This window comes from Scyliorhinus torazame, chromosome 4 (assembly GCF_047496885.1).
Source record: "Scyliorhinus torazame isolate Kashiwa2021f chromosome 4, sScyTor2.1, whole genome shotgun sequence".
Classification (NCBI taxonomy): Eukaryota; Metazoa; Chordata; class Chondrichthyes; order Carcharhiniformes; family Scyliorhinidae; genus Scyliorhinus; species Scyliorhinus torazame.
The window spans coordinates 309,566,883-309,592,801 of NC_092710.1; the positions used below are offsets into that span (position 1 = coordinate 309,566,883).

Consider the following 25,919-nt stretch of genomic DNA (forward strand, 5'->3'; position numbering starts at 1 on the left):
CCCCAGGTGGTTGGCGACAGGGAAGTGCCAACCTGGTAGTGTCGACCTGACACATCAGGGGTGCCAGGTTGGTGCTGCCAGGGTGCCAGGAGTAGGACCTGAGGGGGCCATGTCCATGAAAAGGGGGGGGGCGGGGGGTGAAGGGGAGAATGAACGGTGGGGGGACGAAGGAGGTCTGAAGGGCGGAGGCTGAGGGGGGCCTGAAAGATGGTGGCTGAAAGGACAGGGCCCTAAAGATGGGGGGTTTGCAATGCCCATTGGTGGGGTTTTGGGGGGCCCTCAAATTCTCTTTCAGATCTGGGCATCCTTTAAAAGTGGAGCCCCAATATCTGTGGAGCCGGTTTTGCCGCCATCTTTAGTTCCCCACTACAGGACACAATTTAACCAGCGCATTGCGCCTGGCATGGGCCGGGTAAATAGTGGGTAAGGCTAAAATCAAGGCTCGCGCCGGGCGTGAACCAGTTTGCAATTCACCCAGCATGCTCTCGATGGCGAATTCCGGATCATGCCCACAGATCGCGAGAATTATTTACAAATATATATTTGTAGAAGGGACTTTAATTGGCTGATTAGTTGCCTTAATACCTTGTATTCCTTCTTAACTGGCTGCTTGACTATATTTCATGGCAAGAGGCACTCGGCAAAGCATGATGGATATATTAGCTTTATTTCAGTCAAGAAGTTCTGCATGTAATAGGCAGAAGGTCAGACTATGTAAACAAGTGCACAGCTGCACATTTTGCTGAGAGTAGACAATTATTATTGTCCTTAGGCTGGGAATTCAAGGCCTGTTGTTTAACACTGCTCGCTTTGCTGTGTCTGGGCTTATCAAAGGAATGCCTTGTTTTTTTCTAAATATTGCTTATTAAACCATATAAGGTGCTGCTATACTCTTGTAAGGTGGGGACAATTAGAAGGACGGTGGTCACTCTAACTCCCTCCACGAACTTCGTGTTATAATAAAAGAACTTTGCGAAATCTCGAAGTGCTGGCTAGTTTTTTCCACAACAATTGGCGTAGTCGTTGCAGTTTCCCTAATTTAACGGGAAGCGAACCCCGAAACAGATCTCTAAACAGGACTCTCTCCGCTGAAAGGGAGAGAGCCATAGCGCGACTCCAGCTGAAAGGGGGGTCTGGGGCTCGGCAGCCTTAATTACTGGCCAGTGACTCATGCTCGGAGAGTTATCTTAATTAATAAACTAATGATAGCTGCATGGGAAGAAAAAGGTGCTTTAGAGACTAAAATAAAAAAAAAGACTTCAAGGTTCGTGAAAGGATAAACACCGGTGTGCGCTCCCTGTAGTATTTGTAAATGATTTCCGCGGTCATTGTTATTGTTATATATATGTTCGAAAGTATTTTGCAGAAGGAACGATGAGCAATAAACTCGCCGCTCCCTCACAGGTCGTCCCGAAGCCTCGATAAAGATATCCGGAACGAGAAAGAAGGTGAACTCCTTAAAGAAGACAGATAAGGGAGTCAAAATGAGTAAGAAAATGAAAAGAAACAATCGTAAAGCAACGGAATGAGGTAGGAAAACCTATATGTCCCGCATAGGAATCTAATGAAGCTGACCCCCTTTCGGAAAAAAGTAAATAGAAGATTAAGGTAAAAGCGTAACAGATGAGTTCCTGGAGAGAAAGGGAATTCAGATTTTCTGTAGCCGTGAGATAAGGCTAACGGTTAACTGTGATATTTGTGAGCTGTGAGAATCTGTGTGTTTTGTTTAACCTTTTAATTTTAGTCAAAGCATGAAGTGGGTTGTATTTTTTATCGTCTGTCTTTGTGAGTCAGAGATTATAACTTCAGTGATTTTTGTTGAAATTTCTCTAATGAACGAAAACATTGGAAATCACGATCAGTTTAAAAGAAAGAAAGTGCCTTTACGAATAAAAGTAATTGAATATGAATACGTTTTTAGATGACGTGAAAAAACATAAATGGCATCATGCCAAGTTCCCCGTCCCTTAGATTCTGCAGAAAACATTAACCATTTCAGCAGACAGTTGACCTTTTCTGAATTGACAAAGAAAAGATATACGTCTCTAAGAATAGCTAATGCCTATAAAATCAATCATTGGAAATTGACTTAAATGTGTGCTATTTATAGCCTCCTCCCAGGAGATGTTTTGCTGCTTTTAAAATACTCTTATGGTGCATCTTGGCCTGCTTTAGAAGACGGAATCGCGGTCCCACCTGGTATAAACGGGGACTGGGCCCACAATGATGCTCATTTAAATGAAGGAAATGAGTCCCTCGAACACTGGTTAGCAAATAGGGGGAGAGAGGCTATCATGCAAGGGGCTAAGGAGCATTTAACCCCCAGGAAGGTGCAGACATTATTGAATTGCATGCTAGCAGATAGTGGCAAGGAAGAGATAGATCCCAGGATCAATGTCGGCGATGTGGGGCAAAGGGACATTGGGCACGTGATTGTAACTTTAATCTCTAGGGAGGATGCGCCCCACTCGGAGACATGCCCCCTCCCCCACCTCCATTTACGTACACTGACCCAAACCCTAACCAAAACCAATAGGGGTGCCATGGAGAAAAGGTGATACAGGCTATGATCAGACTGTCCAACTCAGTAAGAGACGAACCCATGACAACGGTTAAAATAGGAGATCATTATGTGGACCTTCTGGTCGATACCGGCGCTACTATGTCATCTGAGCCCCCCTCCATGGAATTAACCCCCGGTGAGTCCTCTATTGTCACTGTGGGAGTAGCCGGCATTCCCATGACTGAGCCATTTTCACGCCCGACTAACCTGGAAATTGACGATATCCCCTTGGTGAAATATGATTATTTGAAAAACTACGCCCCTCCCTCTGCTTGGCAGGCAGACCCTCTGCAAATTAGGGCCAATAATTCATTGTACTAACAAAGGCATGTTTATGGAACTGTCTCAGATACGCGCTCATCAGTTGTTGAATTTAATAGCTTTTGACCAAGAGCCAGATCTCTCTGTGCCTGTGTTATATTGCTGGCAGCTGGACTTTAACCCTTACAGCACAATCCTTAAACAACTGCAGGAAGCATTGCAAAAGATTACTGACCCTTGGGCGCAGTTATTAAAACACCTGATAGAGACCAGCCGAGAGAGCATAGTGACCCACTGCACGGCTTGGTATGCTTGTAAAGACATGCAGTCATACAATTTACAAGCGCAATGTCACCTAGGGAAGCAGACAACATTGCATTTTTATTTTTCGGTGTTGTGGGATTAGGAATGTTAGTACAGTTGACCCATAGTCAGAGTGACCTTTTTAGGATGGGTTTAACTTCAGAACCCCATTTAACATTGGCCGTAAGACATCCCGCTGAAGCAAAGCAAATAGGAGAAGTGATCAAAGAGACCAAAGGAAAAAAGTAATACATGGGATTTATATTGAAATGGACGGACAAAATTGCCTGATAGAATTTTATGGCAAACAGGAGGGCAGAGTGACCTGGAAAGAGGAGCAATGGCCTACTACATTTGAAAGTCAACAACCTCCCCGAGTGAGCCATCATTTACTCCCTTCAATCCTGGCCCAGGTACTGGCACATCTATGGGCCCAACATAAAAATCATGTTGGAAAAGTCCATTCTGCCCCAGTGCATAGGGTGCAGTTACAGAAGAACGTTGCCCTGCCCTGCTTAAGTTGGGGGGAAGGGAAGGGTAAAGCTATGGACAGTATAATGGTTAATGGAAAGCAAGGCAGCAGGTTACGTGACAGGTTATTATGTAGAGATATGGGTTCAAAGACAAGGAAAATTAGGAGAAAGGGTAAGAGGAAAAATAATTTGCGAAAAGTTACTGATCAAGGTGTTAGGATTCATAACAAAGACATAAAAAAAAGCATAAGTGTACTTTACCTGAATGCTCGTAGTATACGGAATAAGGTGAATGAGTTGATGGCGCAAATCATCGTGAATGACTATGATTTAGTGGCCATTACTGAAACATGGTTAAAAGATGGTCACGACTGGGAGTTAAATATCCAAGGGTATCAGACTATACGAAAGGATAGAATGGACGGTAAGGGCGGTGGTGTAGCTTTGTTGTTTAAGGATGGCATCCGGGCAATAGTAAGGGATGATATTGGTGCTATGGAGGACAAGGTTGAATTAATTTAGGTGGAAATCAGGAATAGTAAGGCGAAAAGGTCACTGATAGGAGTAGTCTATAGGCTACCAAATAGTAACAGGATGGTAGGGCAGGCAACAAGCAAAGAAATAACGGATGCATGTAGAAATGGTACAGCGGTTATCATGGGAGATTTTAATCTGCATGTCGATTGGTTTAACCAGGTTGGTAAAGGCAGCCTTGAGGAGGAGTTTATAGGATGTGTCCAGGATAATTTCCTGGAACAGTATGTAATGGAACCTACAAGGGAACAAGCGGTCCTAGATCTGGTCCTGTGTAATGAGGCAGGATGGATTAATGATCTCATAGTTCGGGATCCTCTTGGAAGGAGCGACCACAATATGGTGGAATTTAAAATACAGTTGGAGGATGACAAGGTAAAATCAAACACTAGTGTTTTGTGCTTAAACAAAGGCGATTACAATGGGATGAGAGAAGAACTAGCTAAGGTAGACTGGGAGCAAAGACTTCATGGTGAGACAGTTGAGGAACAGTGGAGAACCTTCCGAGCGATCTTTCACAGTGTTCATGAAAGGTTCATACCGACAAAAAAGAAAGACGGTAGAAAGGGGAAAAATCGACAGTGGATATCAAAGGAGGTGAGGGAGAGTATCAAATTGAAGGAAAAAACATACAAAGTGGCAAAAATCAGTGGGAGACTAGAGGACTGGGAAGTCTTTAGGGGACAACAGAAAGCTACTAAAAAAGCCATAAAGAAGAGTAAGGTAGACTATGAAAGTAAACTTGCTCAGAACATAAAAGCAGATAGTAAAAGCTTCTACAAATATATAACACAAAAAACAATGGCTAAGGTAAATATTGGTCCTTTGGAAGATGAGAAGGGAGATTTAATAATAGGAGACGGGAAAATGGCTGAGGAGCTGAACAGGTTTTTTGGGTCAGTCTTCACAGTGGAGGACACAAATAACATGCCAGTGACTGATGGAAAGAACGATAAGATAGGTGAGGACCTTGAGATTATTGTAATCACTAAGGAGGCAGTATTGGGCAAGCTAATGGGGCTAAAGGTAGACAAGTCTCCTGGCCCTGATGGGGTGCATCCCAGAGTGTTAAAAGAGATGGCTAGGGAAATTGTAAACGCACTAGTGATAATTTATCAAAATTCACTAGATTCTGTGGTGGTCCCAGAGGATTGGAAAGTAGCAAACGTGACACCACTGTTTAAAAAAGGAGGTCGGCAGAAAGCGGGTAATTATAGGCCGGTAAGCTTAACTTCGGTTGTAGGGAAAATGCTGGAATCTATCATTAAGGAGGAAATAGCGGGGGACCTGGAGGGAAATTGTCCCATAGGGCAGACGCAGCATGGGTTCATAAAGGGTAGGTCATGTCTGACTAATTTGGTAGAATTTTTGAGGACGTTACCAGTGCAGTAGATAACGGGGAGCCAATGGATGTGGTATATCTGGATTTCCAGAAAGCTTTTGACAAGGTGCCACACAAAAGGTTGCTGCATAAACTAAAGATGCATGGCATTGAGGGTAAAGTGGTAGCATGGGTAGAGGATTGGTTAACTAACAGAAAGCAGAGAGTGGGGATAAATGGGTGATTCTCTGGTTGGCAACCTGTAACTAGTGGGGTCCCTCAAGGATCAGTGTTGGGCCCGCAGTTGTTCACAATTTACATAGACGATTTGGAGTTGGGGACCAAGTGCAATGTGGCAAAGTTTACAGACGACGCTAAGGTGAGTGGTAAAGCAAAAAGTGCAGAGGATACCGGAAGTCTGCAGAAGGATTTGGATAGGTTAGGTGAATGGGCTAGGGTCTGGCAGATGGAATTCAATGTTGCCAAGTGTGAGGCTATCCATTTTGGGAGGAATAACAGCAGAATGGATTATTATTTAAACAGTAAGATGTTAAAACATGCTGCTGTGCAGAGGGACCTGGGTGTGCTGGTGCACGAGTCGCAAAAAGTTGGTGTGCAGGTGCAACAGGTGATTAAGAAGGCAAATCGAGTTTTGTCTTTCATTGCTAGAGGGATGGAGTTCAAGACTAGGGAGGTTATGCTGCAATTGTATAAGGTGTTAGTGAGGCCACATCTGGAGTATTGTGTTCAGTTTTGGTCTCCTTACCTGAGAAAGGACATATTGGCACTGGAGGGAGTGCAGAGGAGATTCACTAGGTTGATCCCAGAGTTGAGGGGATTAGATTATGACGAGAGGTTGAGTAGACTGGGACTGTACTCATTGGAGTTTAGAAGGATGCGGGGGGGATCTTATTGAAACATATAAAATTATGAAGGGAATAGATAGGATAGATGCGGGCAGGTTGTTTCCAATGGTCGGGGAAAGCAGAACTAGGGGGCATAGCCTCAAAATAAGGGGAAGTAGATTTAGGACCGAGTTTAGGAGGAACTTCTTCACCCAAAGGGTTGTGAATCTCTGGAATTCCTTGCCCAGTGAAGCAGTTGAGGCTCCTTCTTTAAACGTTTTTAAGAAAAAGATAGATACCTTTCTAAAGAATAAAGGGATTCGGGGATATGGTGTACGGGCCGGAGAGTGGAGCTGAGTCCACAAAGATCAGCCATGATCTCATTGAATGGCGGAGCAGGCTCGAGGGGCCAGATGGCCTCCTCCTGCTCCTAGTTCTTATGTTCTTATGCTCTTAAAACCATACAGGTTGGCACCGGAAGCAGAAAAAGGGATAGAGGGAGTGATCAGTGCACTATTACAGTAAGGGGTGCTGAAGAGGACACAAAGCCCCTGTAACACCCGTATACTCCCCATTCCAAAGGTAGGAAGACCCAACGAGTGGTGGTTTGTGCAAGATCTTAGAGCCATCAATAAAACTGTTATCACTATTGCTCCATTGGTGCCGGACACAAATGTAATTTTGTCTTCTATACCATCAACAACGGATACTTTCTCAGCCTTTTTCTCCATACTATTGCACCCGGAAAGTCAACATCTATTTGCTTTACATATCGGAATCAACATTATTAAAAGAGACTTGGACCAGTCCCAGTTGTCTGCAGGCTCAACATTCCCGCAAGATGATGACGATTTATTGATAGCCTCAGAGGGAGGGCTAGTTTGTCGACAGAATACCCTTTTGTTATTATCACATCTGGCAGAAAGAGGGCAGAGGGTCTCAATGGACAAGCTGCAATTCTGTCAGGAGACAGTTCAGTATTTGGGATTTCAGCTTCAGCAAGGACAGCAGAGGCTTGGGTCTGAAAGCATACAGGCTGTAGCAAGGGTTCCAACTCCAAGTACAAAAAAGGAGGCCTTTATCTTCCTCGGAATGGTGGGCTATTGTAGGCAATGGATACCGGACTATAGAGAGATGGACACAGTATTGTGTAAGGCTGCCCTACAGGATACCCCTTCAGTTGTTACCTGGATCCCAGACAGGGAGCAAGCATTTCGTAATTTGAAACAAGCCATGATTAGCGCCCCTGCCTTGGGACTTCCTAATTTCAGCAAACCCTTTACTCTTTATTTGAATGAAGCAGGGGAATTTGCAACAAGGGTCCTGGTGCAAGAGCATTGAGCAGGGAAAAGACCCCTTGCCTATTACTTGGTGGCCCTATGTGCTGTGGTAAAGGGTATGCCAAATTGCTTAAGAGCAGTAGCAGCCACAGCGGCCAGAGTAGAAAAAAATCAGTTTTGCTCCTGCTTAATGAATCCGCAACGCAGCATTTTTCTGCGTCTCGACGCACTGGTACGAGGTAATCCTTCTCTCTAAGACTAACTTTGTCTACAAGCGAGCGCAGCTATCAACTCTGCTACACTCTTACCCACGCCCTCGGATGAAGAACATTTGTTTCATCATGACTGTGTACAATTGGTTGAAGCCACCACAACCCCTCGCCCTGATTTATTGAGTCACCCACTTGAAAATCCAGACTTCATTTTTTTTTACTGATAGGTCCGCGAACCGACCAAATGATACAAGCCTCCTGGCCGGCTATGCAATAGTAACTCCAGATAGTGGAAACGTTTGCTCTGCCTTCGGGAACATCTGCCCAAGCGGCTGAATTATTCGTGCTTACTCGGGCATGTATTCTAGCAAAGAGTAAGTCAGTCAACATTTATACTGATTCCCGATCTGCTTTTGGGGTAGTACATGATTTTGGCCAATTATGGAAAAGCAGGGGATTCATAACTTCCTCCGGCCAACCTATTAAACATGCTAAATTGGTTTTACATTTACGAGATGTTGTTCAGCCCAGCAAGATAGCCGTTTTAAAGTGTGAAGCGCATACTACTACAGGCAATGAAGTTTCATGCGGCAATAGATTTGCTGATAAAATAGCAAAAAAGGGGCTCTCAAACAGCAGCCACAACTGCAAGCGGCTGCAGTTGAACTTCCGTCCACCATAACAGAACCAAAGTTTAAAAAAAGGCACAGGAGCAAGCCTCTCTACAGGAGCATCACTCTTGGCTAAAAGCAGGTTGCGATCAAGACAATTTTGATAGGTGGATAAGGGCTTTGAAAATAAACCAAACGTATGAAGCTCTCAGAGAAATTATACTTTTGGAGGAGTTTAAAAATTCAATTCCTGATGTAGTGTGAACTCATATGGGAACAGAGGGTTAAAACTGCGAGATTAGCAGCAGAAATGGCAGATGATTATGAATTAGTTCATAAATCAAAGTTTGGTTTCCGACATCAGTTTCAGCCTGTGAGGGATAGAAACTGGGGACATGAGAAATACTCAAGTGGCAAAGGTAAAGGTGATCTGATGGGAGATAATAAGGACAGTGTCAAAAGTTTCAAATGTTTTCACTGTGATAAACTAGGCCATGTAAAGTCACAGTGTTGGTGGTTGAAGAAAAGCACTGGGAAGGCTGATGTGGTAAAACAGGATAAGTCAGTGGGGTTTGTTAAAGTGGTAAAGGAGAACCCAGGTGAAGCGAAGGAGGTGCAAAAGATTGTACAGCCTGATCAAGAGGTGATTGATAAGAAGGTGCCAGATCTTTTGAAATAATTTACTTGTGTGGGTAAAGTTTACTCATGTGTATCAGGAGGAGCAGGTAATGAAGTCACAATTTTAAGAGATACGGGAGCTAGTAAATCTTTGATGGTTGGAGATGAGGAGTTATGTAGTCTGGGAAGAATGTTGTCAGGAAAGGTGGTAATATGTGGAATTCAGAGTGAGAGGAGTAGTGTTCCATTAAATAAGGTAAGGTTGGAAAGTCCAGCGAAGGGTGGTGAAGTGGCAGTAGGAGTAATAGAGAAACTATCTTGTCCAGGAATACAGTTTATCTTGGGTAATGATATAGCTGGATCGCAGGTGGGAGTGATGCCTACTGTGGTTGATAAGCCAGTGGAAAATCAGACAACTGAAGTGTTGAAGGGCGAATATCCAGGGATTGTGATACCAATGGGTATTAACAGTGACAGGGGAACGCATTTCACTCGCAAATTGACCAAAGCCCGAACAGAAGCCATGGGATTTGATTGGAAATTGCACAAACCATATCAGCTACAATCCTCAGGAATGGTGGAAAGGGCGAATGGAATAATTAAAACTGCAGTTCCAAAAGTGTGTCAACAAAATGAGCTGCTATGGCCAGATGCCATACCCATAGTAATGTATGCCCTGAGAAATCAGAAAAATCGCAATACAGGCCTAACCCCGTATGAGATATTAATGGGACGTCCTATGACAACTGGGACAAAACCCCCAATGACCCCAGTGGCAGTAGCCTTAATTTGGGCAGGTGAGGCATCACTAAAATATGCCCAGGCCATGTGCGACACCGCTGGAAAAATACATGAAAAGGTGCGACAGGCTCAGATGCATTTATCAGAGGGAAATACACACCCTTTAAACCTGGAGATCAAGTATATGTGAAAGCACTAAACAAAGATTCTTCCTCTCCGAGGGAAAACATGTCTCCTAGGACGTGTTTTACCGTCGGCTGAGGCCGGAACTGGGAAACGCGATTGGGCGGAGAATTGTTTGTGACGCCGAAATCGTGGCAGCCGACGGTTTCACGCCACATCGCAGTTCTCATGGGGCCTCGACAGCAGCGTCAATGCGTTCCAGAACGCACGTACGGTAAACGCCATTTGCATTGCATTAGCGGGCCTGATCCGGTATTCTCCGGGGCCTCCGCGATGCTCCGCCTCCACTGATGTGAATTCCCAATGGGGAGCTTCACTTGTGCTTTAAAAAAATTATGAAACAGGCGCCGTGGCTGCGAACGAGGAGAGGGGGGTATGGAAAGTCCAACATCGCCACGGTTTTCTGACAATTGCCACTGGCCAGGGGCCTTCAGCTAGTGTCGGGGGGGGGAGTAGCGGGAGAGTGGCCAGGAGGTGGGCTGTGGGGCTGGGATGGAAGGGCACGGAGCACCATTGCCGCGGCTTGCAAGGCAGCTGCGCACGCTGCTGACTGGCCACTGGAAACTCTGGGCCACAGGTCGTATGGGCATCCCCCCCAGGCGTACGTTAGCCCCAGCTAACCCATCAGTGGGATGGGCGCACTCCAGCGCAACCAGTGCCATCTTGTTGGCTGTGATGAGTGTGAGTGGGGAGTGTAATGTGTATATGCAGCTTGTCAGCCTCCTGAATGTCAATCATGAACCCGGTGAATCCGGCACCGTTTCTCATTGGAATCGATTGTGTTCCACGTGGCGCCGGTGCCGGCCCCGCCACAGTAGCTGAATCGGTGCTGCTCCAGTTTTGCTGTCTTGGATGTCCACGAATCCTGCCCTGGCGTCGACACTTAGTCACAGAAACGGAGAAGCCCGCCCGTTGTCTTTTAGATGATAAATTAACAAAGTCTCTTCTGCTTTGTGAGGTGGACCTAAAAGATGCCACGGCACTACTTTGAAACAGAAAAGAGTAGGGGAGTTATATACCCGGTGTCCTGGCCAATATTCATCTCTCTATCAACATCACAAAACAGATTATTTAACCATCACCGATGTTATAAAGGGGAGTTTGGGAAAGGGGTAGTCGTGAATCAGTTATGTTTTCTGTCTGTTTCATTGTAATACTGAACATAATAATAGGTTACTCGTGTTTAAAGTTACAAACCTGGTGACTGTACTTTATTGGGCTCAACCAAGGACCTCGGGTATTTTAATAAAATCCAGTTTCTCCTGTGTTGCGACTCCGGGTCAAATGGGGCTGGAATTTGCGGTGTCCTTTGTGTTGCTTATTTCAGGATGGTTGGCGCAGTGTTCACAAAGACCACAAAATAGCTTGAACTTGAACAAAGCTATCAACTTATTAACACGAGTGGGTTTCCTCCGGGTGCTCCGGTTTCCTCACACAGTCCAGAGACGTGCAGGTTGGATTAATTGGCCATGCTAAATTGCCCTTAGTGTCCAAAAAGGTTCGGTGGGGTTACGGGGATAGGGTGGAGGTGTGGGCTCATGTAGAGTGCTCTTTCCAAGGGCCGGTGCAGACTTGATGGGCCAAATGGCCTCCTTCTGCATTGTAAATTCTATGATTCTATGATTAATTTGGATTCGACACGTACCCCTAAATAATACACAGTTGATAATTAACATATAATCTTCACTCACCTACAACTAATCTCTACACTATTATAAACTATGATTGGCTCTTACGCACACTATATTTACTTCAGTCTGTCTCTCGCTAACACCTTCACTTCTCTCTCCCCAAAATGCTTAGCATCAATGTCTTATGGGTTGGATTCTCTTCACCCCGACGCCCAAATTGCAACTGGCTTCAGGGCAGAGAATCCATTCCCGCGCATGGAATAGGGACCAGCGATTCTCCGACCCCCAAAAAGCGGCGTCCAGCGATTCTCCGACCCCCAAAAAGCGGCGTGCTGTGCCGTGTGTCCCCTAGCTGCGCCCTTTGCCAGAGGCCCGCCCCGCTATTCTCTGCTGAGGTCCCGATGGTGTGGATCTAACATGGTCCTGCTGTTTGGGATGCTCGTGTGGCGGCTGTGGACTCAGCCCGCGGCCGCCATGGTCAGGGGCGAGCCGATGGGAGGCAGGGGGGGGGCCCCTTACGGGACCGGGCTAATTTTGGGCGGGCAGTCCAGGTGGGGCGTGCGACCGAACGGGGGCACTGTTTCCGCAGTCCAGCTCCTCAATCTGAGTCCGCCAGAGAATACGGCGTGGCCGCTCGAGGCCGCCTCCTTGCGCATGCGCAGCCCCTGACCCGGAAGTGCGGGGCCTAAAGCTGCAAGATTCACGATGGATCTCTGCTAGCCCCCTGCAGGGCTATGTATATGTGAGGTACCCTCAATAATGACACTTAGAGATTAAACTGTAAAGAAGGCTTTATTAGAACATGGAACATAGAAAATACAGCACAGAACAGGCCCTTCGGCCCACGATGTTGTGCCGAACCTTTGTCCTAGATTAATCATAGATTATCATTGAATTTACAGTGCAGAAGGAGGCCATTCGGCCCCCTGAGTCTGTACCGGCTCCTGGAAAGAGCACCCTACCCAAACTCAACACCTCCACCCAACACCAAGGGCAATTTTGGACACTAAGGGCAATTTATCATGGCCAATCCACCTACCCTGCACATCTTTGGACTGTGGGAGGAAACCGGAGCACCCGGAGGAAACCCACGCAGACACGGGGAGGACGTGCAGACTCCGCACAGACAGTGACCCAAGCCGGAATCGAACCTGGGACCCTGGAGCTGTGAAGCAATTGTGCTATCCACAATGCTACCATGCTGCCCTTAAGAACAAATAAATCTACACTATATCATTTTACCGTAATCCATGTACCTATCCAATAGCTGCTTGAAGGTCCCTAATGTTTCCGACTCAACTACTTCCACAGGCAGTGCATTCCATGCCCCCACTACTCTCTGGGTAAAGAACCTACCTCTGATATCCCTCCTATATCTTCCACCTTTTACCTTAAATTTATGTCCCCTTGTAATGGTTTGTTCCACCCAGGGAAAAAGTCTCTGACTGTCTACTCTATCTATTCCCCTGATCATCTTATAAACCTCTATCAAGTCGCCCCTCATCCTTCTCCGTTCTAATGAGAAAAGACCTAGCACCCTCAACCTTTCCTCGTAAGACCTACTCTCCATTCCAGGTAACATCCTGGTAAATCTTCTTTGCACCTTTTCCAAAGCTTCCACATCCTTCCTAAAATGAGGTGACCAGAACTGTACACAGTACTCCAAATGTGGCCTTACCAAAGTTTTGTACAGCTGCATCATCACCTCACGGCTCTTAAATTCAATCCCTCTGTTAATAAACGCGAGCACACCATAGGCCTTCTTCACAGCTCTATCCACTTGAGTGGCAACTTTCAAAGATGTATGAACATAGACCCCAAGATCTCTCTGCTCCTCCACATTGCCAAGAACTCTACCGTTAACCCTGTATTCCGCATTCATATTTGTCCTTCCAAAATGGACAACCTCACACTTTTCAGGGTTAAACTCCATCTGCCACTTCTCAGCCCAGCTCTGCATCCTATCTATGTCTCTTTGCAGCCGACAACAGCCCTCCTTACTATCCACAACTCCACCAATCTTCGTATCGTCTGCAAATTTACTGACCCACCCTTCAACTCCCTCATCCAAGTCATTAATGAAAATCACAAACAGCAGAGGACCCAGAACTGATCCCTGCGGTACGCCACTGGTAACTGGGATCCAGGCTGAATATTTGCCATCCACCACCACTCTCTGACTTCTATCGGTTAGCCAGTTCGTTATCCAACTGGCCAAATTTCCCACTATCCCATGCCTCCTTACTTTCTGCAAAAGCCTACCATGGGGAACCTTATCAAATGCCTTACTAAAATCCATGTACACTACATCCACTGCTTTACCTTCATCCACATGCTTATTATTAGACTAATAACTATGCTAGAGCTAGAGACGAGAGCTGACTGTTACAGACCATGAGGCAGCCCTTATGTATGGCTCCCAGATGGGCGGAGCCAGAGGCGGAGTCCCCAGGGTTACAAGCCCGGTCTTAAAGGGGACATCACCTTACATGATGATAAGGCAATAACCGTTCATCACAATATGGAACCTTTTGACGCCAGTTTTTCTGGAGTGAAAGGCCACAGTTTTTACAATGGCGTGGGGACATAGTCCCTGCAATGGAGAATCCAGCCCTGTATGCGTGTAACTGTAGCTCCATCTAGTGGCTGATCGTAACATTTCATTAACCCTTGCAGTTCTTACATTTATGATAATACCACAGAATTGAACTTGAGTTAGCCCAGGATACCGTGACGCTGTGTTGTTGTTGGTGGAAGCTTTCTGTGTGCAAATCAGGTGCCCCTTTTCATGACAGCAATTACAATATTTAATTGGTTGGAAATCATTCTGAAATACCCAATCGTCATGAAAAGCACTATGTAAACGCAAGTCTTTCCTTGTTCTTGCCTCTGAAGGCTTGTGCATTGCATGATCCTTCATTGGAGATGCCAATTGGAGAGGAAGCAAAGCTGGAATTAGAATCTGTGCTCCCAACGATGAAGAATGACGTTTCAAATTAGAACTGCAAACACAATGACAATTTAATTCAAAATTCGGCGGGTGTTCTTACAAGACAGGACATGATTGCATGGTGCCTTTTCTCAGAGATTACTCATCGCAGCTACTATGTCGGGCATCATTCCAAATCAAAATGTCTGCTAATTGTAAAAATTCTCTGGTAAATGCCGAGTCTTTCTCTCATGACAAAGGTTTCACCTGTCAAAGAGCCACTGAAGGAGAGAGCCGTCGCCGCTAGCAATGTCGTGGCAGAACAGAAAATGACAACAACATGGATGTTTGAATTTGAATGGGCACCATTGTGTTCTGCTAATCACTTTGGAAATGCACAGAATGCAAGTTGACATGTTGCTCCTCCTCTCAAAATTCAGATCGCTGCTCTCTAAATAGTTTTTATTTTATGAATGACGCAAATCAAAGGTCGCCCAGGCATGAGGAGGTCATCAAGTAGTAAAATTCAAGGGAATTCAAGGTCACAACGTGTGTGTTAGAATACAGCCATCGAGAATTGGTTCTTTTATTATTCTCGGGAGAGCAAGGGCAGCAGGTCGCCACAGACCCTTAGAGGCAGGTTCTGTTCCTGATTATCTGTCAGGAGGATATTTTGAATAAAAACAACGTCTTGCAGAGGCCTGCAGCGGGATTCTCCGACCCCCCCGCCGGGTCGGAGAATCCCCGGATGGCGGCGTGAATCCCGCCGCCCGCCGCCGGCTGCCGTACTCTCCGGCGCCATTTTTTGGGTGGGGACCGGGTTCACGCCACGCCGGTCGGGGGCCATTGGCAGTGCCCCCCCCCCCCCCGGCAATACTCCGGGCCCCGATGGGCCGAGCGGCCGTCCGTTTTTGGCCAGTCCCGCCGGCGTGGGTTAGGCATAGCCCCACATGGCGGGACCCGGCAGGTAAGTCGGCTAGGGCGGTCCTCTGGGGGTCACGGGGGGATCCGACCCTGGGGGTTGCCCCAGGGTGGCCTGGCCCGCGATCGGGGCCCATCGATCTGCGGGCGGGCTTGTTCCGTGGGGGCACTCCTTCCTTCCGCGCCAGCCCCTGTACGGCTCCGCCATGGCCAGCGCGGAGAAGACAATCCCCTGCGCATGCGCTAGATCATGCCGGCCCTTCAGCGCATGCACGGAGCCGCGCAGTCCCTTCTGCGCCGGCTGGCATGGCGCCAACCCTTCCGGCATCCACCTAGTCCCCGGAAGTGTGGAGAATTCCGCACTTTCGGGGGCTGTTGACGCCGGTTTTCTCGCCGGCGAGAGGACTTAGTCCCCGGAAAGGAGAATCCCGCCCCTGAAGTCTGAAGTAAGAAACAGAAAATGCTGGAAAATCCCAGCAGGCCTGGCAGCATCTGTGGAGAGAGAAACAGACTATGACGCTTCCTCAGAGAATAATTTCGAGGGGTGCAATCAAAGCTGCATGCACATGAAGAGCAGAAATGTTTCTAAAAGTAACCAGGTACAGTGATCATAGATTATCATAGAATTTACAGTGCAGAAGGAGGCCATTCGGCCCATCGAGTCTGCACCGGCTCTTGGAAAGAGCACCCTACCCAAGGTCAACACCTCCACCCTATCACCATAACCCAGTAACCCCACCCAACACGAAGGGCAATTTTGGACACTAAGGGCAATTTATCATGGCCAATCCACCTAACCTGCACGTCTTTGGACTGTGGGAGGAAACCGGAGCACCCGGAGGAAACCCACGCAGACACTTGGAGATGTTTTCAGGAACAGATTACACTGCATTCATTTCAGAGGGAAATTTGGTTCCCTGTAAAATGCACAACTGGCTATGTCCCTGGGCTCCTCTCAATGGGGGCTGAAATGCATTTTTGTTCCCACCAATAAAACTATGCGAATGGAAACTTTATTTCTCCAATTTTGAATGAAACATTCCTGGGTTAAGTAACATGCATGTCAGCTTAGAGAAAAACAAGCTGTGTATAATCCATCCATCAGTGAGTTAGCAATCTTACTCAGAAAGACATTAAATATCTGGATAATTCCTTTCTGTACTAATAGTCAAAGCCCCAAAAACACGCTGATCGGTAAGGTGTTTTAAATGTTTTAATATGTTTAATCCGAGGATGTGGGCAGCATTGGCAAGTGCAGAATTTATTTCCCATCGCTAATTTCTTTCCATGGGATGCGGGTGTCGCTGGCTAGGGCAGGTCCTTAATTGTGCTTGAGGAGATGGTGGTGGACCCCCTTCTTGACCCATTGCAGCCCATCTGGCGTAGGTATTTTCTTCGAGGAACGGAGTTCCAGGATTTTGACTCGGTAACAGGGAAGGGATGGCGATATATTTCCAAGTCAAGATGACGTGTGGGCTGGAGGTGAATTTGCAGGTGGTGGTGTCCCCATGTGGCTTCTGGCCTTGCCCATCTCGGTGGTAAGTTTTCAGGTTTGGAAAATGCCCTTGAAGGAGGGGTTCCTCAATGCATCGTAATGGTACAAAGTACAGACGTTGTGCACCAGCGATGGCGAGAGAGTGAAGGCTTAATCTAATTGACTTGGGTCCAGTTAAGCTGGATGCTTTGTCCTGGATGGTGTAGAGCTTTGTGCAGGTGATGGTGCTTTGATGCATCTACAGCACTTGTCCTTCTAGATCCAGAGGTATCAGCTATGGAATGGGCTGCAGAAGGAGCCATGGTGAGATGCTGCAGTGCATCTTGTAGGTGGTACACACGGCTGCTACTGTGTGTAGGAGGTGAAGGGAGTGAATGCTGGAGGCTGGATGGGGTACCAATCAAGCGGCTGCTTTGACCTGGATGGTGTCGAGTTTCTTGAGAGTGTTGTTGGAGCTGCACTCATCCAGGCAAGTGGAGAGTATTCCATAACACTCCTGACTTGAGGACGGTGGAGGATATTTGGGCACATGATATAACACCACTGCAGTAAAACAGTTTTAGAAATACAATACCGCATAGTTGTAATGGAGCTTGCTCTTAGATTAGCGATAAGGCACATAGTCATCGAGAGAGAGAGGGAGTGAACGAGAAGGTGGGGGGTAGTCAGGAAGGAGCTCAAAGAGAAGGTAATGGAAAGAGAGGAGCAGAGAGATGGTGGAAGGGTAGACAGCCAACTAAAGAGGAAATTAAGGGGAAATTTACAGAAGAGAAAATATGAACGACTCAAAACAAAGGGAATGAAATGAAATGAAATGAAATTCGCTTATTGTCACAAGTAGCCTTCAAATGAAGTTACTGTGAAATGCCCCTAGTCGCCACATTCCGGCGCCTGTTCGGGGAGGCTGGTACGGGAATTGAACCACGCTGCTGGCCTGCCTTGGTCTGCTTTCAAAGCCAGAAATTTAGCCCTGTGCTAAACAGCCCCTTTCAAACTCCAGAGTCAATGGAAGAAACAAAAATAGCACATGCATTGTTTATTGATTCCTTTGGTCACTCTAGCTGGGATATCCCTGGGCCGTCCCCCATCAGAGGGAACCCCGATGGCTCACTGAATCAGGCGTCGGACCAGACATGGATTTCAGGCCGGTTGTGAAACCCGATCAGAGTCTCCCAGCCGGCCCCGCAGGCCCCATCGAGCTTGCCGATGTCCCCGACGCCGTTCCTGCCAGACCTGGCGGGAACGTGCAAATAGCTCAAACAGCTGTTTTGCATGTAATTTACGGGTGGGTTGCCCGATTCACTTGATTCCTGGGATGCTCCAGCCCTTCCAACTGGGTGTCCCGCAGATATGAATTGGTGAATGTCCTGAGAAACGGGGATTTGGTGGCTTGCTGTCCAAGGGGTATCAAGGGGAGGGGGAGTACACACCCTACAAATGCATTCAGATTGCTGAGGGTGGGTCTTCATTGAAGGTGAGCTTAGGGGGCTTGTGCTGGGCTGGAGGGGCTCATGTCAGGGGTCTTTCCTGGGATGGGGATCATTTGGTTGCTCTTCCCATCTGCAGCCTTTAAACCCTTTAAACAGTCTGCAAAGGTGGCAAAGAAATATGGCACAATGATAATTGTTACAAAATTAAGCTGTTGCAAATAACTGAGAAATGATAAGGCAGGCTGAGCTCAGTGTGTGCAATGCAAATCTTAATGAAGGGTGAAGAATTTGTGGTGGAATTCAGGATATTTATATTGGCACCTGCTCTACTTTTTCTGTTTCTATGACTGCATTTTTGTGACATCGCTGTGAGTCACTTAAAATTGAGATTTGGAAGGTGCTGTCAAAGGAGGTTTGACAAGTTTCTCCAGTGCATCTTGTAGATGGTACACACTGTTGTCACTGTGCAAAGATGGTGGAAGGAATTAATGTTTATCGTGGTGGATGTGGTGCCAAGTATTACTCTGTCCCGGATCAACTATCTTGAATCCTGTTGGAGCTGCACCCATCCAGACAAGTGGAGAGTATTCAAAACCTTATGTTGTAGATGATGGACAGGCTTCAGGGAGTCTGGAAGTGAGTTCTTCCCGACAGAATGCCCAGGCTCTGACCTGCTCTTGTATCCAGAGGTATGGCTACTTCAGTTCATTTTCTGGTCAATGGCAACCTTCAGGATGTTGATGGTGGGAGGTTCAGTGATGGTAATGCCACTGAATGTCAAACTGAGTTGGGTTGTTTCTCTCTTGTTGGAGACGTCATTGCCTGGCTCTTGTGTGTGTGGTGATTGTCCCTTTTAGGCAACAACGTCGGGACTCAGAGTGGGGAATCACCTCAGGGGGAGGAGTTCTCCTCAGCAAGGGGCATTCCAGAACTAGCTGCAGACATGCTGCTGTTCTTGTAGATCCTTGTAAATAAATCCTTTGTTGTTCACCAATGAAGCTTCGGAAACTGCATCGTTACAGTTCGAATCACAAAATAATACAGTGCAGAAAAGGCCCTCCAGCCCATCGAATCTGCACCGATGCTGAAAGACACCTGACCTGTCTACCTAATCCCATTTGCCAACATTTGGCCCATAGCCTTGAGTGCTATGATGAGCCAAGTGCTCATCCAGATACATTTTTAAAGGATGTGAGGCAACCCGCCTCTCCCACCCTCCCAGGCGGTGAATCCCAGGCCGTCACCACCCTCTGGGTAAAAGGTTTTTCCTCAAATCCCTGCCTAAACCTCCAGCCTCTCACCTTGAACCTGTGTCCCTCGTAACTGACCCTTCAACTAAGGGGAACGATTCAAACGCATTCCAACATATTTACAAATTCCCAATCGCTTGGTCCCGAAGAATCATGCTCGCTTCCTCTGGACTGTCCAAATAATGCTCCTGGTTCAAGGTGGTACATAGGGTTCAAATGACTTGGACCTAGATGAGTAGGTTTATCTTGGGAGTAGAGAATGTGTGCGTGAGGTTTGGGAGAGGGTCGGTGAACCATGCACACATGTCTTGGTGGGTGTGCAAAGCTGGACAGCTTTTGGGGCGGGGGGGTGTTCGAGAGCTTGTCGGGGATTGTGGAGTTTAAGATGACGCCGTGCTCTCTGGTGGCGATCTTTGAGGTGGCAGAGGTGCCAGGGTTGCAGGAGAGGATGGGGGCCGATGTCGTGGCCTTCGCCTCTCTGATTGCCCAGCGACGAATATTATTGAACATGGAGGTCGGAAGCGCCACCGGAGTTTGAGTGTGGTTGGAGGATTTGCATGACTTTCTCATGCTGGAGAAGATAACTTTCACCCTCAGGGGGTTGGAGTTTTTTAAAAAATGTATGGTGGATGTCATTTCTGTCTGTGTTTGAGGAATTGTTTGCCACCGGGGGCAGTGAGGTGGAAGGGGTGGGGTGGGGGGGGGGGGGCGGGGGGCATTGGTGGAGGTCGGGGGGTTAAGGGTTTAAAGGGGAAAAAGTGAAAAACTGTATGCACTATGTTTGTTTTGAGGTTTTACGTGTTGATATGTACAAATACCGTGTTTGGAATAAAACATATTTTTAAAAATATATTCCAGTGTATGTCAATGAGATTGAAAGGAAATTCGAGGGCAATTAAGTATCTACAAAATGGCGGCACTGATGGGCATAATTTTAGGTGTAACACCTGAATTGTACTCTACAGAATGAGGCACGATCAATTTGGCCGGGGACGAAGTTGAATTCAAACTGAGGCTTTATTAGTATCTGAAGTGTGGCCTCCTGCAGCAGCTGACGAAATGGCTGCGAGCTGAAGGCCATGCATGTTTATAACCCGGCTCCTGGGCGGAGCTAGCATGCAGGGGCCCAGGTGAACCTGTAGTGCAGGTTCTACCGTACAACCCTTAATATAGGAGCACAGTGGTTTACCACACAGAAAAATCCCATGTTCAATATATTTTCAGAAACAATTTGATTTTATACAAATGCAGAGTGCTCATGCACCTTTTAATATTCTAGTTTTGATTAAACCCATTGAACATCAATAAGTAACATTCATTGCTATCGAAATCACAACGGTAAGTGAGTTAAAGGAAATAAATCTTGACAGTTAGAGTTCTTATTATCCTCTGCTCCTCTCTTGTACTATTTAGGTTTGTGATTGACAGAAACATGTTTCTCCCAGGGGCACAGTTCCTTAAGGTAACAAGAACATGAGAGAGTTTGGAAGAAAAAAAGGCCATTGAGATCAAGCTCGCACTTCCAATGGACCATGGATACTCCTGACTGGCTTCACCTATCTAATCCCTTGAGAAAATACTGCTGCAGAAATATCTCATGCCCCCACCTGCCTCTTCGCAAAAAAGGCAGTCGAGTGAAACTCTACCACATCTGTACTGCTGAGCTCGGGGCTGCGAGCGTGCTCAAACAACATATTCCACTGCAAAGTCACAGTACTGGAACCATTGTGTTTTGTTCAGCAGGAGTGTATGGTCTGGGTTGCAAGGATTACATGCGGTTCTCAAATTGCAGACACCACAGTCCTCTGCATGTCTTTTTTTAATTACTGATTTGTGCTGCTTGAATTATATAAGCCTCGATGTGTGGAGGGCACTACTTTTAGGCACTGTTGTCTCAATGCTGGATAAATCTTTCAACAGCAACTCGAGATATATGCAGAATAATGAAACATGCATTTTAGCTTTATATGTTGCTCCCAAGGTCCCATGGTGCACACCTACATAGAATAGAATCATAGAATCCTTACAGTGCAGAAGGAGGCCATTCGGCCCATCGTGTCTGCACCAGCCCATGGAGAGAGCACCCTACTTTAGCCCACGCATCCACCTCTAACCCCGTAACCCATCTCACCTTTTGGACACTAAAGGGGGAATTTATCAAGGCCAATCCACCTAACCTGCACATCTCTGGACTGTGGGAGGAAACCCACGCAGACACGGGAAGAATGTGCAAACTCCACGCAGACAGTCACCCGAGGCCAGAATTGAACCCGGGACCCTTAGCTGTGAGGCAGCAATGTGAACCACTGTGCCACCGTGTCGCCCTGACCTTGAAGACAAAATAACTTTAGACACGTGCTAGGACACAGGGATCCATAGTTTGAGAGTACTAATCCTTGACCCTGAACTCCTTGTTCTTCTATTGGTCCTCCAGCTTTTAGAGCTTGCCCATCTGAACTAGATGGCAAGTGTGCCCACTGGCCACTAATGGGCGAATCCCAGCAAAAATCACTGTTGGGTCATTATTCCTGATGCAGTGCAGAGTCAGGATCCGCTGTTGATTCAGATGTTGGAGTCGCGACGCAAAAAACAACTTCCTGCAAATTCAGTTTCTTTGGGATGTTCAGCAAACTGCAATCTTCCTCACTTTCAATCCTGATGCAAAGTAATTCATAGAATCTACAGTGCAGAAGGAGGCCATTCGGCCCATCGAGTCCGCACCGGAAAGACCAACCCACCGAAGCCCACACCTCCACCCTATCTCCACAACCCAGTAACCCCCATCTAACCTTTTTGAACACTAAGGGCAATTTAGCATGGCCAATCCACCTAACCTGCACATCTTTGGACTGTGGGAGGAAACCGGAGCACCCGGAGGAAACCCACGCAGACACGGGGAGAATGTGCAGACTCCGCACAGACAGTCACCCAAGCCGGGAATCAAACCTGGGACCCTGGAGCTGTGAAGCAACTGTGCTAACCACTGTGCTACCGTGGCTGCCCCTTTATTCACTTATATTCAGCATTTCCTTATTTCCATTAATAATTTTATTTTGTCAACTATTTTTATTGAAATCTTATTCATATATAGCTATACAATATAAAGTTTCAATACAATATGCTTCATTGCAGTGTTAATGTAAGCCTATTCCTATTTGTGACAATAAAGATTATTATTATTAAAAGGAACACTGTCAACAATTAAGAACACCCCCAATCTTAACACTCCCAGAATAAACTTAACCCCCCTCCCCGAACAACTGACGGTGATTAACTCTTTGAAAAAGAAAATGAATGGTTGCCATTTCAGGTAGAACCCATCTACCGACCCCCTAATGGTGTGCTTGACCTTCTTTAGGTGTAAAAACTCCAGGAGGAGGTCACCCAACCAGGCCGAGGCACTGGACGGAGCAAGAGACCTCCACCCAAGCAGAACTCACCTCCGGGCTATTAACGAGGCGAACATCCACCTTCACCCCCGTTTGCAGTACCGGCGAGTCCGGTACCATGAAAATTGCCACCAACGGACGAGGCTCCAGTTCGCCATTAAGAATCTCTGACATGGTGTTAAAGAAGGAGATCTAAAAGCTTAACAACTTAGGACAAGACCAGAACATATGAATATGCTTAGCCAGCCCCGCTCACACCTGTCGTCCACCACTGAGAAAAAATCCACTCACCTTGGTCAGATAAGCCCTGTGCACCACCTTGAACTGGGTCGGACTGAGTCTAGCACAGGAGGGCGTGGCATTTACCCTGTGAAGAACCTTTCTCCACACCTCCTCATCCAAAATAGGACCCAATTCATCCTCCCATTTTGTCTCCACCTCGTCCAATGGGGCCGACTCCGCTGACAGGATCTGGCCAAAGATGCCTGAAATATTCCCCACTACCAGACCTGGCCAAAGATGAAATCGTCTTCATCAAGGAGGTCGGTGGTGTCAAGGGAAATAAAGGAAAAGTCTTCCGCAAAAAATCACGAATCTGGAAATAATGAAACAAATCACACAATCACAGAATAGGCCCTTCGGCCCATCGAGTCTGCACCGATGCATGAAAGACACCTGACCTGCCCACCTAATCCCACTTGCCAGCACTTGGCCCATAGCCTTGAACGTTATGACGTGTCAAATGCGAAGCCAGGTACTTTTTAAAGGCTGTGAGGCAACCCGCCTCTACCACCCTCCCAGGCAGCGCATTCCAGACCGTCACCACCCTCTGGGCAAAAAGGTTTTCCTCAAATCCCCGCCTGAACCTCCTGCCCCTCACCTTGATGTCGTGTCCCCTTGTAACTGACTCTTCAACCAAGGAGTTCCCTATCCACCCTGTTCATGCCCATAATAATCTTGTGCAGCTCGATCAGGTCGCCTCTCAGACTTCTCTGCTCCAGTGAAACCAACCCAAGCCTATCCAACCTCTCTTCATAACTTAAATGTTCCATCCCAGGCACCATCCTGGTGAATCTTCTCTGCATCCCCTCCAGTGCAATCACATCCTTCCCATAATGTGGTGACCAAAATTGCACACAGTACTCCAGCTGAGGTGGAGATGGTTAGCAGTATCAAATTCCTAGGGGTAAACATTTCCAAAAATCTGTCTTGGTCCACCCATGTCGACGCTACCACCAAGAAAGCACAACAGCGCCTCTACTTCCTCAGGAAACAAGGAAATTCGGCATGTCCACATTAACTCTAACCAACTTTTACAGACGCACTATCGAAAGCATCCTATCGGGCTGCATCACAGCCTGGTATAGCAACTGCTCGGCCCAGGACCGCAAGAAACTTCAGAGAGTCGTGAACACCGCCCAGTCCATCACACGAACCTGCCTCCCATCCATTGACTCCATCTACACCTCCCGCTGCCTGGGGAAAGCGGGCAGCATAATCAAAGACCCCTCCCACCCGGCTTACTCGCTCTTCCAACTTCTTCCATCGGGCAGGAGATACAGAAGTCTGAGAACACGCACAAACAGACTCAAAAACAGCTTCTTCCCGCTGTCACCAGACTCCTAAATGACCCTCTTATGGACTGACCTCATTAACACTACACCCTGTATGCTTCACCCGATGCCAGTGCTTATGTAGTTACATTGAGTACCTTGTGTTGCCCTATTATGTATTTTTTTAAATTTCCTTTTCTTTTCATATATTTAATGATATGTTGAGCTGCTCGCAGAAAAATACTTTTCATTGTACCTCGGTACACGAGACAATAAACAAATCCAATCCAATCCAATCCAATCTGTGGCCTCACCAAAGTTCTATAATCTTCAACATGATCTCCCTGCTTTTGTAATCTATGCCTTGATTGATAAGTGTTCCATATGCCTTTTTCACCACTCGATAGACAAACACGCCAAGGTCCCTTTGTTCCTCGGAACTTCCCAGTGTCAGGCCATTCATTGAATACTTCCTTGTTATATTACTCCTTCCAACGTGTATAACCTCACACTATTCAGGGTTAAATTCCATCTACCACTTACCCGCCCATTTAACCAACTATATCTTCCTGGAACCCAAGACACTCAACCACACTGTTAACCACCCAACCAATCTTTGTGGCATTCACAAACTTACTGATCCTACCCCCACGTGGTAATCTATGTTGTTTATATAAATGAGAAACAATAGGGGCCCCAGCACAGATCCCTGAGCCATGCCACTGGACACTGGCTTCCAGACACTAATGCAGCCGCCTGTCATCACCCTCTGTCTCCTACAGCTCTGCCAGCTTTGAATCCACCTTATCACGTTCCCCTGTATCCCATGTGTATTTGCCTTCTGTATTTGGCCCCATTTGGGATGTTGTCAAAGGCTTTGCTGAAATCCATGTAAACTGCATCAACTGCACTACCCTCATCTACGTCTCTGGTCTCATGCTCAAAAAATTCAATCAACTTTGTTAGGCATGACCCTCCTCTGACAAAGCCATGCTGACTACCCCTGATCACACCTTGCCTCTCCAAGTGGAGATAGATTCTCTTCTCCATAATCTTCTCCAATAGTTTCCCCACCACTGGCGTGGGACTCACTGGTCTGTAGTTCCCTGGCTTATCTCCACAACATATCTGAAAAAGTGGGACCACATTAGCTGTTTTCCAGTCCTCCCCGAGGACAGAGAGGAATTAAAACGTTGGGTCAGAGCCCGTGCAATCTCCAACAGTGATTTGACCACTTTTAAGCCTGCCGACACCTTCGATACCTTGTCACTCCCTGTGACAATTTGTTCAAGAACCTCACAGTCTCTCTCCCCAAGTTCCATATCAACCTCCTCATTCTCGTGGGTGAAGACATGTATGAGGTATTTGTTCAACAC

The 25,919-nt window shown here is 46.9% G+C and overlaps 1 long non-coding RNA gene across 1 annotated transcript; it reads left to right on the forward strand.

Moving 5' to 3' along the window:
- Nucleotides 1-889: 889 nt before the first annotated feature.
- LOC140411753 (uncharacterized) lies at nt 890-24,715 on the forward strand. The gene is made up of 3 exons (XR_011940993.1): nt 890-1,264; nt 1,405-1,530; nt 22,960-24,715. It is a non-coding gene; the product is annotated as an uncharacterized lncRNA (long non-coding RNA).
- The last annotated feature ends 1,204 nt before the right edge of the window (nt 24,716-25,919 follow it).